Below are 10,857 nucleotides of genomic sequence, written 5' to 3' on the forward strand. Positions count from 1 at the left end.
AGGTTTGGCAGGGTGACAAGACACACCATGGTTTGGTACCAGGTTTAGGCAAGAGAATAAATGCTTGGACTAAAAGTAAACACTAAAATGTGAGGACTTTTTATGGACTCAAACTAGACTAAAATGTTTTCGAGCTTTCATTGACTAAAACTAGACTAAAACTAAAAAAGGTAGAAATGACAAAAATGTGACTTAAACTAAAACACATGAAATCGAAAGACTAAGACTGAGACTAAAATTAAAGATAACTGTCAAACTTAACACTGCTGGCATGCTTAGGCTTTATGATGAAGTTTTGCTGTGACCAACAGCACCTGTTGGTGTCATGGTCAGGCCGCTAAATACTTTTGTCCGTATAGTATAGTTTAAATTAAATATGAAAAAGTGCTACAGGACCAGCTGTATATACACACTTAATAAATGGTTGTATCAGATTTATCCAAGAGGCGTCCTCTGAGGTTAAAAAATGAAGCTAATGCACAAGTGTGAAAAACTGCAGTTCTTCAGGCGTCCACTTGAGGCTGGCTGCAGAAGCACCAGTATACACATAGGAGCCTCATGCATTAAAAAAATGTTCTATTATACAGCAGAAGTAAATGTTTTTACACCCTGGCTCCAAAAAAAAAAAAAAAAAAATTGGTCAAAATAGTTAGAGACAGCGTTTCATTGCTCAGACTTCATCCAGTTCTTTAGTCTAAGGATTAAAGCTAGTGGCAGTAAAGCTAGCTCCACTTCTGCTACGCCATGTTCAGTACATGCCTGGTGTGAGCAGCTGCTGACTGTCTGCTGAAGAGGAGAATATTGTATTAACATTATGGAATTACAGCAGCATGTGGTTGTTGTCTTTGTTTCGTGTATTTCACCATTCTGACACTAATCATGAATTAACCCCTAATCTGACAGTAATCAACTTACAGTGTTCAAAGTCACACAAGTTTACATCTGTTTATTTTACTGAATTGAATAAGTCAGTCAGTTAGAAAATCATTCTCAGTTTCTGCCTCAAACAGCAGCCTCTGCAGTGTTTGATGCAGACTACCCAACTTTCTTTCTTTAACTTTGAAGGACTTCCACAGCCACTGCCTATTCAGTACTTTATCAGCCTCAAACAATGTCTGCAGTTGGCTGTAGCCCGAACTGGAGCTTTTACCACACCTTCTGTTCAGGTCCCGCCACAGTCTGTCTCCTTAGCCTCAGCCTACCTGCAGTTTGCCTTCTTTTTAACACCACCTGTTCTTAAATAAATAATCTGATGACAATAACATCCCACTGTGCAGCAATCATAGTCTCAAAAACTTCAGCCAGGGACTTGATTTACTTTTCATTTTCTTAGTCAATCTTGACCGAACTTTAGCAAGATCAGAGATGTCACTGGAGCTGCTTGGAAAGACGTGGATAAGATAGGAAAAGAAAAGACAAAAAAGATAAGAGTTATCTAAAAAGCACACAGTCATGTGAATAAGTCTAAGTGTAGGGTGTTGAGTATTTGTTTTGAGGCCTGAAATGCTATGACCAGGGCTGTGGGGGGGTGGGGCTTGTACTTACTGAGTACATTTTAAATCAGTACTTTACAGCTACCTAAGTACGTTTTCACCAGAGTAACTGTACTTTACTATAGTACCATGCTCTTGTACTTTTGACTGCTTGATGACTGCTGGGATTCTTTTGCCTCTGTTTTTGATGTGAGACTCATTTCCACCATGAGTGAAGCTGTCCACTGAGTTAGACTCCCACCTGTGACTTCAGGTTTCCTTAAGGCAGTGGTTCTCAACCATGGGGTCAGCAAGACACTGAGAGGGCGTCTCAGAATGACCTAAAAAAAACTAAGAATATTTTTTGAATTACACTCTTGCCACTTTACACCAAATTTGCCCCAATATCATATTCCTTCCCACAAATTTCAACACATTTTTCATATTTAACACCTATTTTTGTCCATTTTAAACTCTTTCCCCTCTTGTTTCTGCCTGTTTTTGTCACCTCTAAACAAATTCCTGCCACTTAAGCTTAATGTTGCATCCGTTGACCCATTATTACCACTATAACCCCTTATACCACAATTAACACCCAATTTTCCCATTCTAACCACATTCCACTATCTGATGTGCCCATTTTTTTTTCCAGTTTAACCAATTTCTGCCAATATCTGCCCATTTTCCTTTCTCAGTTAACCCTTTTTTGATAGTTTATATCAATTTTTCATCCCATTTCACCAAATTTCCACCAATTTTTGCACATTTAAAGCCATTTCAGCCACTCTTTTGACTCCCTTTTACCACTACTTATGCCCATTTTTGCCACCTTAACCCACCGTAACCCCTTTTTTATTATTGGTCGCCATTTTTATCACATTCTTGCCACTTCTAAACCATTTCTGCTGCTTTCAAAATCCAGTTTCACCACCTTTTTCACAATTCTTTGCCATTATTAATCCATTGCAATTTTAACACATTTTAATAGTTTTTTTTAACAAAAGGGATTTACATTTTTAAAAGCTATTAACTATACAAATTATTTTAAAAAGTTCTATGATTCTTTGACTTTACAATCGACCATGATTGTGTTGACCTCCATGGGCCCACAGTCTGGCTGGGTGCCAGAAAGCTCTCCCCTTTATCCCCCCGGATGGGCAGCCTTGTCTGCACATGACTATTCTTAATTGTGCATGACTGTTTAACCACCTTCAGGCTTGCTCTTATTTGAGTAGATTTATAGCCCAGTGCTTTTTCTCTTGTCGACACTCGTGTGTGTCGATCGGCAGCCAGGATCAAGCTTAACGGCCTCTCTTTTGTCAGGGCCTTCTCACCTCTGGTAACACATCTCGATTGCATGTTTTTTCAGGCTGTTGGGACATCTGCAGCATGACTAGGGGCTTGTGTTAACCCTACAACTCCCCTAGACAGTACCCTAGGCCAGGGGTTCTTAAATTTTCAACCCCCCCACAAAAACATGTCTGAGACTGGGGACCCCCACTGTACCTAAAGGTGGTTGAAGCAGAGTTGAACACACAGTTGGACTCACAATTTTTTTTTCCAAATTACTGACCATGTTTTCATTTTACATTGAACTGTTTTTAAATATATCTAGTTTTCATTAAAACGGGTAAAACATACAATCTGAAATCATTTAAAAATATTCTTCATTTTTTTTTGGAAGCCATCTGGCGACCCCCCCTCATTGTTTTGTGACCCCCAGGCTGAGAACCACTGCCTTGGGCCATGCTTACTTACTCGGCTCTAAAAGTGTGGACATTTCCTCTGCCCCTGGTAATATGCAAGGACATCCAGAACACAGCAGGGGTTGTGTCAACCCTCCTTCCCACCCTCAGGTGTACCTCAGGTGGGCTTACTCGCCACATCTACGCCTTACTTTAGCCTTCATTTTTGGCCCAGACATGTTGTAACTTATAACTATTAACACAATAATAAGTTACAACAATGATGACGACAAATTAACCCAATAACAGAGTGGCAATTCTTTATTTCGAAAAGCTGCAGAGTCATTTCTCTGAAGAATTTGATTGAAATGGAATTTATTAATACTTCTCAAAATTGCTTGAATTTATGTCTTTCACAATTAATGAAGATAAGTTGCTTTGTAAAGTGTCTTGAGATAACTTTGGTTATGAATTGGTTCTATGCAAACGAAGAGTGATTGATTGATCGATTCTGATTCCTTCTTGAGGGGACTCTGCTGTCAATCCGCCTCCTATTTGAGGACCACATGAATACAAAGCTTCCTTTCTTGAATCTCTCGCTTCCTCAAATTCATCCATCCATCATTTTTTCTTTCTCTCTTGCTCTTTCTTCAACCTTGTTCAATCAATCCTTGGAAACTGGATTTTTTTTTCTAGTTTCAGTCTTGGAGCAGCTCCATCTTCAAAGCTCCAGCCCCGTCATCCTTTTTGCTACATGGAGGACGGAGGAAAAGTAGACTAATCTTTTCTTTCTTGTTCACCGTCTGTTTGCTATCAGGTTGGTCCCCACCTCTATCACACCTAGGAGATTGGATCATTGCCCCCCTCCCTTCAGTGGACGCTGAGTCTGGGAGGAAAGAGGAACAAATTTGGTCAAATGTACCTATGAGTTTCTTGTACACCAGATTGCCCCTTTGCTGTTAGTATGGCAAGCCAAGAGGCCGCAGTGATGATTGCTGCGTTGGCAAAGGCACTGAGAGGGATATTTTCATGCTCCATCCATCTGGTGTGGCATTTTCATGTTTTCTGATGAGCTGACAGCCCAAAGAAAGCTGTTAGTCATCTCTGCGCAGCATTGTCCTTTGTGTCCAACACAGACTGTGCCGTGCTTGATTCCAGTCATTAAGGCCACAGAGCAAATCTCTTTGTTGACCAAGAGCAAACTGGTAAACATGTTGATGATGCAATTAAACAGCTCTCAGAAATGTCACGACCAACGAACTGAGCACACGCAGGCTCGTGTTTGATTTTGACTCGGGCACAGATGGGACAGCTCAGTCTGTCTGTGACGACTCTTTAAAAAGAAAAAAACTTTGGCTCCTGCTGTTTGATAAATGACTGTGAAAGCACACAGCAAAGGTAGCTGTGGAAAAACAACATGTTGATGTACAACATTCATCTTTGTGATTGAAAGGACACACACAGAATATTTTTTTGAACCTGAATGAAACCAAAGAAATCACATTTCTCAAAATGTCTTCATTTCCCGCTTTGACTTTTGTTTCTTTTAGATGTAGAGATCCTCTGAAGTTAAAATATGATAGTCTGATTGTTCTAACAATGAAGATGGTTGAACACAGCCATGTGCACGCAAGAATAGTCATGTGCAGACAAGGCCGTCCATAAAGGAGGATAAATGGGAGAGCTTTCTAGTACCCAGTCAAATTAGGGGTCCATGGAGGTCAACAAAACCATGGTCCATTGTAAACTTAAACTGTGAAAACCATATTATATATTAACCTTAAAAAATAACCACTCTTATCAAAGAAACAAATATCTTTATTTATTCATGTGTGTAGTCTTCTTAAAAATGTAAATCCCATTAGTCGATGAAGGAATTAAAATGGTTTGAAAATTGCTAATAAAGGGTTAATAATTTGAAAAAAAATAGAAAGAGGTGATCAAGTTAAATTTGAAAGTAGCAGAAATGAATTAGAAGTGGCAAAAATGGGTTTAAGTGGAAAAATGGGTGTATACAGTGGTAAAATGGCATAAAAATGTGGCTGAAATGGCTTTAAATGGGCAAAAATGTGTGGAAATTTGGTGAAAAAGGATGAAACACTGATATAAACTGGCAAAAAAAATTGTTAACTGAGAAATAAAAAATAGGCAGATGTTGGCAGAAATTGGTTAAACTGCCAAAATTGGGCATATCAAAAGGTGAAATGTGGTTAAAATGGGAAAAATTGGGTGTAAAAAGTGGTATAAGGGGTTTATAGTGGCAATATTGGGTCAACAGAGGCAACATTAAGCTTAGGTGGCAAGAGTTGCTTTAGAAGTGGCCGAAAAAGGCAGGACAAAGTGGTGCAAAGGGTTTAAAAATGACAAAAATAGGTGTTAAATGGCAAAAATGTGTTAAAATTGGTGGGAAAAAATGATGAAAAGGGATTAAAAAAATATACAAATTGCTGTACAGCAAGAGTCTAATTTAAAAAATATTCTGTTTTTTTTAGGGCATCTGGAGAGCCCCTCTCAGTGTCTCACAACCCCAAAGGGGGTCCCGACCCCAAGGTTGAGAACCACTGATCTAGATGAAGGAGAGGGGTCTGGCTGCAAACCACAGATCTCAGATTCCCCCTTTTGCACACTATTACTGTAATTCAGCTTTATTCATGAATAAAGTCTGGCAGGTACAGTGCTGTGAAAAAAGTATTTGCCCCCTCTCTGATTCATCAAACCAATTTTTATATTTCACAAAGACAACCCAGGTAAATAGAAAATGCAGTTTCTAAATAATTATTTTATTTATTAAGAGGAAAATAATCTAAACCTATCTGGCCCTGTGTGAAAAAGTAATTGCCCCCTAAACCTAATAACTGGTTGTGCCACCCTTGGCAGCAGCAACTGAAATCAAGTGTTTGTGATAACTGGTGATGAGTCTTTCCCATCACCTTGGAGGAATTTATGCCCACTCTTCTTCACAGAATTGTTTAACTCAGCCATATTGGAGGGTTTTCCAGCATGAACTGCCCGTTTAAGGTCACAGCACAGCATCTTAATTGGATTTAAGTCTGGGCTTTGACTTGGCCACTCCAAAACCTTCATGTTGTTTTGTTTGAGCCATTCAGAGGTGGGCTTGCTGGTATGTTTCTGGCCATTGTCCTACTCCATAACCCAAGAGCGCTTCAGCTTGAGGGTATCAACTGATAGCCGGACGTTGACCTTCAGGATTTTCTGGTAGACAGCAGAATTCATGGTTCCATCAATCACAGCAAGTGGTCCAGGTCCTGAAGCAGCGAAGCAGCCCCAGACCATCACACTGCCACCACCATGTCTGACTGTTGGTCTGATGTTCTTTATACCAAATGCTGTGTTATTTTTACTCCAGATGTAACGGGCCGCACACCTTCCAGAAAGTTCAACTTTTGTCTCATCAGTCCACAGAATATTTCTCCAGAAGTCTTGGGGATCATCGAGGTGTTTCTTTGGATCATGGCATGATGCGTTTCTTTTTGAGATCTTGTGGCCTACTTCACTTTGTCTGACAGCTTCTATTTAAGTGATTTCTTGATTCAACAAATCTAATAGTAATCAGGCCTGGGTGTGGCCAGTGAAGTTGAACTCAGCTTTCCAGAAACTGTGCTTAATCACAGTTAACTCATGATTTAACAAGGGGGGGGCAATTACTTTTTCACATAGGGCCAGATAGGTTTGTATTTTTTTCCCCTTAATAAATAAAATCATCATTTAAAAACTGCATTTTGTGTTTACTTGGGTTGTCTTTGTAAGATATTAAAATTGGTTTGATGATCCGAGACATTTATGTGTGATAAATATGCACATAAAAAAAAAAAATCAGGAATCAGACTTTTTCACAGCACTGTTTGCTATGTTAGCTCCACAGTGAAACTGAGTCATCATTCTGAAGCTTACCGATGACTTAAATACAGCACTGATACTTTTAAACACTCCTACATGCAGTGACAGATTCAAGAACAGCTGCTCCATGCTATTTATTGGTTTATGCTTTTAGATGTACAGGTTTAGGGATTATTCACAGAACATCGAGGGAGAGGCATCATGCAGGTCTGCACTGGACTTTTAAATCAACTCTGCATAGTTGGCACTGATCACACTGCATCCATGATTAGTGGCAATAATTAAAACAAGTGTGGAACAATCTGTGGTCCACTGACAGACTAAAGCAAAAAGATATGGTTTAATATTTTTCTTTGCAGCTTTATAGCTGAGTTTCTTGTGATGATCTACAAACCCTGAATCCCAAAAAGTTGGAATATTGCATTAAATGTGATTAAATGCAGGATACAGTGATTTGCAAATCCCTGTCAACCTGTATTCAACTAAAAACAGCACAAAGACAAAATATTTAATGTTTAAACTGCTAAACTTTATCATCCTTTTGGAAATATACACACATTCTGAATTTCATATCTGCAGCATGTTTCAAAAAATGTTGAACATGTGGTGAACAATGACTGGAAAGTTGTGAATTACTCAAGTGGGAAGTGTGTTAAATTGTTCTAGCTGATAGTACCATGATTTGGTATAAACAAGGAATTTGACTTTGGAATTAAACATTTAACCTAAAACAATGAATAAAACTGAGAAAAAGTGTTCAAAAATTGGGATTAAATATGCACAAGCTTATGTTGGGTATTTTTTGTAGTTGGTTCAGCTCCAGGTTGTTCGGACCACACCAGAGGACCAGCTGCTTCTTCTCCCATCCGTGTTCAGACACTTCACTGTCACAGATGAAACTGAGTGTTGTTGTCAGCAGACCAGGAGTTTTACAGAGGGGCAGTCACTGTTGTAGAGGTAAAAGAGCAGTGGGAAAGGGAAGCTTCCAAGAGGCAACAGTGCTGGTGGAACAGTTGCTGGATGTGATGATCCCCAGCCTGAACTGCTGCCTCCTGTCAGTCAGGAAGTAGGAGATCCACTGGAAGCTGGAGGCTGGCACTATGAGCTGGGTGAGCTTCTGGTGGAGGGTTCTCAGGATGATGCTGTTGAATGCTGAGCTGAAGTCTTAAAAACAGGATCCCAGCAGCAGTTCTATTGTATGAGCAGTATGAGTGAGTCCTTTTCAAACATGCTGTAAAAGCTGTTCAGGTCATCTATCATCATCAGATGCAGATTTGTTGGCTGAGACACTGGGGTGAAGTTAAGAGATTTCAACATCTACAGTCCATAATATCAAATATAATCTTAGAAAATCTGCATGTAAGAGTATGACCAAAAAAAACCAAAACAAAACAGGTAACCTAACTTTGCCTTTGGTTGTCTAAAGGCCAGCTCAGACTATAGGAATTCAGCCAGATTTTAGCCTGACTGCAGCATCGCAGTAACCTTAAACACCAGATGGATGTGTTTCACACATCCATCTGGTAAACCTTCCATAGACGGTGTTTTGGAAAGGGCAGAGGCTTTGAAAAAAAAAACTCGGAGAGTGATTGGATGAACGTTCTGTCTGTCACATCTTTACTGGCCAATCAGAGCAACAAAATGTGACGTCATAGCCCCAAACTGAGGTGCACTGCTACTGAGGAGTAAACTCCATAGAGAGCTGCATAACGTGAACCATGGCGACTGTAGACATGTCAGTACACGACTTTTGTCGTTTTTGAAAAGAAAACAACGCCATGCTGCTTTGTTCTTCTTGTAATGAAGAAATGTCTTCAAGTTCTAATAAAAGTGGTGCTTTAGCAGCATCCACGATAATCTCCACCGTAATTGCACTGGCCTCTTCTCACTGCTTGCTTACGTCACGATTCTGCGGCTTCCACGATTCCACTTCCTAACCAGGCCCAAACTGTTCAGACGGGAGCATTGCAAGATGGATTTGCCATTGAGAAACATGGAAACGGGCAAATCCATCTGCTTCGCAAGGTTAACATCGCAGTTCATCGTCAAAACTCTGGCCTGATTTAGACCATCAGGAATGGCAAACAGTCTTGTAGTGACATAATTAACGATACATCCAAGGCGCCCCACAACCACGATTCAACAAGACTAGCATGTCAGATTTTTTTTTAGATCGTTGTCTATTTTGACACCCTGACCTGACGTCAACAACATAAATCCGACAGGAGAGCATTTGCTCCTTATCACTGCATCATCATTTACAAGAATCCTTTTTTCTCCTTTCAGAGAACTAATGTATACATTTTATTTTATTTTATTTACGTTATCACATGCATACCCAAGTTCTATCTGAAGGAGAGTCGGTCCATATTGTCCTCCACTTGATACATCCATACTCCACACTTTTGATCCATAATCCAACTTCAGATGTACATGAAGCAAGAACCAGAAAGAATTCCACTTTTAACACTCCCGAGACGCTTAGAAAGGTTTGTTAGAAGAAAGGATGATGTAACATGGTGGTAAAAAATGTGCCCTGTCTCTACTTTTTTGGAACATGTAGCTGGCATAAGATTCTTGTCTTTGTGCTACAATCAGCTGATTGAAGATGGAAAAGAAATGCAAAATATAAATCACTGTATTCTGTTCTTTGGTTACAATTAACAGGTCGTGCCAGCATTTTTGGAATAACGGTTTGTTCTCTCTTCAAAGCACTTTTGAAACAATTCAAGAAATTCCTTTTAAGAAAGACTTGTGAGAAACACACACCTTTGTCTTATTATCTAAGCCTCTTTTTACAACTACACCTTCATTATTGTCTTCCACTCAGTTTTACATAGTCTTTGAACATTTTTTAGCTTATTGTTTATACTTTTTAGGCAATGATTTTTTTGGATCAGCTGTCAAAGCTTTTCTTGATGTCTGAAGTCTCAGGTGGCACCCGTTCTCAGAGACGGAGCTCTTCCTACTATGCAGAGAAATGTTGCAGCTAGCATGTAAGTTTTGTTTTGAGGCCAAGTTTACAGTCCACTGACAAACTACAGAGATTAATGCGGCGTTTGCTGGTTATTACATACTGATGATGACTATTTACTCTCTGAGCAGCTCCAGTGTAATCCTCCGCCTTCATAAATCTCTCTCCACGTTGACTGAGAACATAAAATGCAAATGTATCAAGTCCCAGTCTGGCATTTGAGAGACAATGATTATTGTAGTGGGGGAAATTACACAGTATTTAACAGAAGTTCATGTTGAGATAGATGTCATATTATTTTCTTGGCCGTCAGATGCCACAGGTTTGGGTTAAGGATGAGGCTGGATGTAGCTAGGGCAGATGAGGACTTCTGACAGCAGGCTAAGGTTGATGGAGGTGACTTAGAAATATGTAGTCAGTTAGGGCTATGTCAGTTGTAGCAAGCTGAATTTAGCTTTTTCAGCTCTTCCTCTCAGGGTTTGAATGGGGGATTGAAACATGAAAAGTGTTTGGGTTTTGGTCTTCCTTGTGGCTTAATAGCTGTTGTTCCTAAACGCTTCCACTTTCTTGTATATCACTTGCAGCTGACTGTGGAATATTCAGCAGGGATTAAATTTCACAAACCCTCTTATCACAAAGGTGGCATCCTATCACAGTACCACCCTTGAAGTCACTGAGCTCTTCAGAACAATCGTGAACAGCATTCAGACATCAGAGGGTTACCCTCAGTGTTATATGTTGTCACTTTGAGCTTCGGACCAAACTGCAGACTTGAGAAAGAGAACAAACTGTAATGTAAGAAAGCTGAATGTGTCTGAAGCCCTGAGTAAAACCGTGTGTTCTGACCTGCTGACAGTGTGGAAGATAA

The sequence above is a fragment of the Cheilinus undulatus genome, linkage group 4 (genome assembly GCF_018320785.1).
Source record: "Cheilinus undulatus linkage group 4, ASM1832078v1, whole genome shotgun sequence".
Taxonomy (NCBI): domain Eukaryota; kingdom Metazoa; phylum Chordata; class Actinopteri; order Labriformes; family Labridae; genus Cheilinus; species Cheilinus undulatus.